This window comes from Carassius gibelio, chromosome B22 (genome assembly GCF_023724105.1).
Source record: "Carassius gibelio isolate Cgi1373 ecotype wild population from Czech Republic chromosome B22, carGib1.2-hapl.c, whole genome shotgun sequence".
NCBI classification, from domain to species: domain Eukaryota; kingdom Metazoa; phylum Chordata; class Actinopteri; order Cypriniformes; family Cyprinidae; genus Carassius; species Carassius gibelio.
The window spans coordinates 37,256,314-37,259,912 of NC_068417.1; the positions used below are offsets into that span (position 1 = coordinate 37,256,314).

The window sequence follows — 3,599 nt, forward strand, 5'->3', positions numbered from 1 at the left end:
ACACACACACACAAATATAAACTGTGGTCAGATACTGTATGTGGTCTAATACTTTCCTCTTTGGTTTTCTTCAATGAAGAAGTTCCGTCTCGAGGCAACAGGAGAAGCAGAATCCATGCCTTCTTCAAGAGAGCATGGAAGGCTGTTAAGAAGCCGTTCCTCCGTTGCAGACGGACAAGAGTGGAGTCCAGTCCTGAAACAGCGTCTGTCCCGGGACCGTCTGGGCTCCAGAACGTGCCTGACACCGAGCCGGCATCTGCCTCAGGTCTTCCCAATTGGGAGCCAATGACCGGTGAGTGCGATGTCAGCTCTACCCTCATTTTCTATTATTTTTCAAGTATTATTTTTTACTTCGTAATTCTGATATCACCTAACATGTAAACTTTAACCATGTACATATTGTTTGCTCATTGTTTAAGAGACATATTCCAGCAGTGCTATAATATAAGAGCTGTAATCCTGCCATCTCTTGTGTTTTTCAGAACCTATGTACAGTTTATACACACTGCAGGGATTGATTGGAAACGGAAGTTTCGGCAAGGTGTTCAAGGCAATACGGAAATCTGACGGCCAAGAGGTAACACGCTTTCACTGAACATTATCCTCATGTCCACTCCATCCAAATGCATGTTTAAAATAAAATACATACTGAAGAATCTGAGAACAATAAATAATAATTCTGTTTTTCATCTCTTTGCAGGTTGCCATTAAAGGACTGTGCAAATTCAACAACAGGCGTTATCTTAAAATTGTAAGTTGGCAAAGATGAAAGAATCCATATTTAGTTGACATATTCAAAGGTGCACACAGATCTACAAAATTTGATATGTGTTTTTATACGTACAGACAATAGGGAACCTTCTTTTCTTCTAATGTGACCCCACTTTAAGGGTTTTACCATATTTACTGTAGTTAACACACCACAAATAACAGTGAAAGGTAAAGCCTTGAGCTGGAAAGGCTCTGTTGATTACATGTAAAAATACTAAAGCAGTTTGTTGTGGTTCATAGCCTGGTTGCTCCGCACCTCTGCCTAGAGAAGTGGCTCTGATGCTCCTGTTGAGGCGTCCTCCAGTTAGCCCCTACGTCATACAAATGTACGAGTGGTTTGATCGACCCAAGATCTTCTCTCTTATTCTGGAGTGCCCTCAACCGTGCATGGTCCTGCGAAAGTTCATCACGGTTTCGTCAGGACTGACTGAAACGATCGCGTCCATCTTAATGCGTCAGTTAGTCCTGGCAGTGCAGCACTGCATAGACCACGGCGTTTTTCACAACGACATCCACGCTGACAACATCCTGGTGACCACAGACACTCTGGAGATCAAGCTGATTGACTTTGGCGCCGCTCACCTGTATGAGAGCACAGGCTACGACACCTGGAAATATTTAGGTGAGCTGGCGTTCTGTATTTATTTTTTATTGCAAATTATTGGGAAAGTAAGCGTGGGAAATGAAATGTTCTTGCTTGCAGGAGCAGCAGAGTACTGTCCTCCAGAGGCTTTTTCGCAGCCCAAATACCACGCCGTCCCAACAAATGTCTGGGCTCTGGGCGTTACGCTGTATCTGATGGTGAACAGACGGCTGCCCTTTTACAACATCCGGGAAACATTGGAAGCTTCCCCTAAGTTTTGGAAGCCCACCTTGTCCATAGGTGAGGAAACAGAGACTGATAAACATGTTAATGTTTCCATATACCTTCAATCATCAGAAGATATGTTCATACATGTCTCCTCCAAACTCTTACAGCATGCCGTGATCTGATTGGCCAGTGTCTGAACCGCGATCCAGCGAAGCGGCCGACTTTAGAGCAGATCTTAGAGCACCCCTGGTTCAAAAGGTGGCTCTAGAATGAAGGCAGGCGAGGGATTCCCTCTCTCATGTGCCTCAGACCTAATCACTCTCCATAGAGGTCAAGTACTGTCATATGTTTCAATTCTAAATGATGTTGAGAAAACAAAACAGTTGTTGACCGCAGAGCACTTTAATGTTCTGGTCCTATTATAGACAACATAGTAATATGATAATATGAAAAGTACTGGACTAGATAGAAACATGATTCCAAATCTTCTTGAGACCATGAACCCAAACAGACCTCTAAAGGACCAGTGTGGACATTAGGGTGTGCTTCCCATCTAACGCTCCTGTGCAGTTAGGGAAATCCACCTAGATGAAAACTTTGAAGAGATATTCCTCTCCTGCTCAGTCGGTCTTTCTAGGTGTGTGTATCCATCATGCACCTGTTCAGTGCAGCACATGTGTCCTCGATGGATTTAGCCACTGTCCTCTCCTGGAAACAATAGTGAGAGGCAAGCGTTCTGACTAATTTCCTGATATAAAATAAACTTTAATATAAACATTCATTTCTGTCTCTTCACAGATAATTAGTGCAGGGCAAGATAGAAGTCACTTCGAGACAAACACATCAAGTGGAAAAAAAGACAGCAGTTGCTCAGTGGCTCTGGAGCAATGCGTCAACAGGAATGGAAATAAGCTTCAGCGATTTCCTTCCTGAATGTATTTATACAAAATTGAAGGTAATATTTTTTTTGTAATTGTTTTAATGTAGTAATTTGTATTAATTCACTTCAAATTAACTTATTAAGAATGCAAGTGCATGACTTGAAGTAAACTTTTAACAGGAGTAAAAAAAAAAATAATGGTACTAAACTGTGCATGCTCTTATTTGTTTCTCTGTATTTTCCTCAGTAAGATGAGTAATGTTGATTTTGTTGAAACTATATGCCTCCATCCTCAGTCGCTCCGACTCCGGTCTTCCAGAGCCCTGCCTCTGCCTTGGTTGCATGAGACTTCAGCTCCACCTTGGCCCTCCGGACCCTCAGTGTCACCCTGGCTCTCCATCCGCTCGTCTCCATTCTGGGCTCATCATCCATCGGCTCAGTTCTCTGTATGTCGGCCCCCTGGTGTTGTCGGCTCCATGGCTCCTCCCTGCTCCCTCCATTCACTCCACCCTGGCACTATGGACTATGTTCCCTCTCCATTGCCTGCCCCACACCTGCCCCCTGATCATCCACCCTCCCTCCTCTGTTGGGCTTTTTTGTCGGCACGAGGACATGCCGTTCTGGGAGGGGTCAAACTCTGTTTTGGTTTAAAGTCTTCTTCTGTATTTTGTCCGTTCTCGTTGATGTTTATTCATTGATCTAATGTGGATTTATTTAGCTGTCTCCTGGATATTCTTATTAAAATACCTTTTTTCTTTATCTCCTTCATCCTCGTGTGTTTGTACCTCACCAACCAATAACAATATATTGGGTGAATTGCCCTAATGAAGGAAATTTTTGGCATTTCAGATTTCTGTGACATATTGCGATGTGTAGCATTAAATAATAATAATAATAATATTAAAAATTAAATCCACACCTAATACCATAATAAAAAACAGAATGTGTCCTAAATAAATCGAAAGAGAAAATGCAGATACCACATTCTTAAAATAAATTTTAGACATATTGGTGCTCTTGGTTCTTGGTGCAAGTCGCCTGAGAAAAATGTGGGACAGATGTGTTCCTAATGTGGGACACTGATAAGTCTTTGATAAGAGGCCAAAATCACCTTTCATGTAGAACATTCAAATCTTA

The 3,599-nt window shown here is 42.3% G+C and overlaps 1 long non-coding RNA gene across 1 annotated transcript; it reads left to right on the top strand.

Annotated features, from left to right (window-relative positions):
- The first annotated feature begins 1,474 nt into the window (after nt 1-1,474).
- LOC127987939 (uncharacterized) lies at nt 1,475-3,218 on the top strand. Its single transcript, XR_008161475.1, has 3 exons — nt 1,475-1,654; nt 1,750-2,537; nt 2,759-3,218. It is a non-coding gene; the product is annotated as an uncharacterized LOC127987939 (long non-coding RNA).
- The last annotated feature ends 381 nt before the right edge of the window (nt 3,219-3,599 follow it).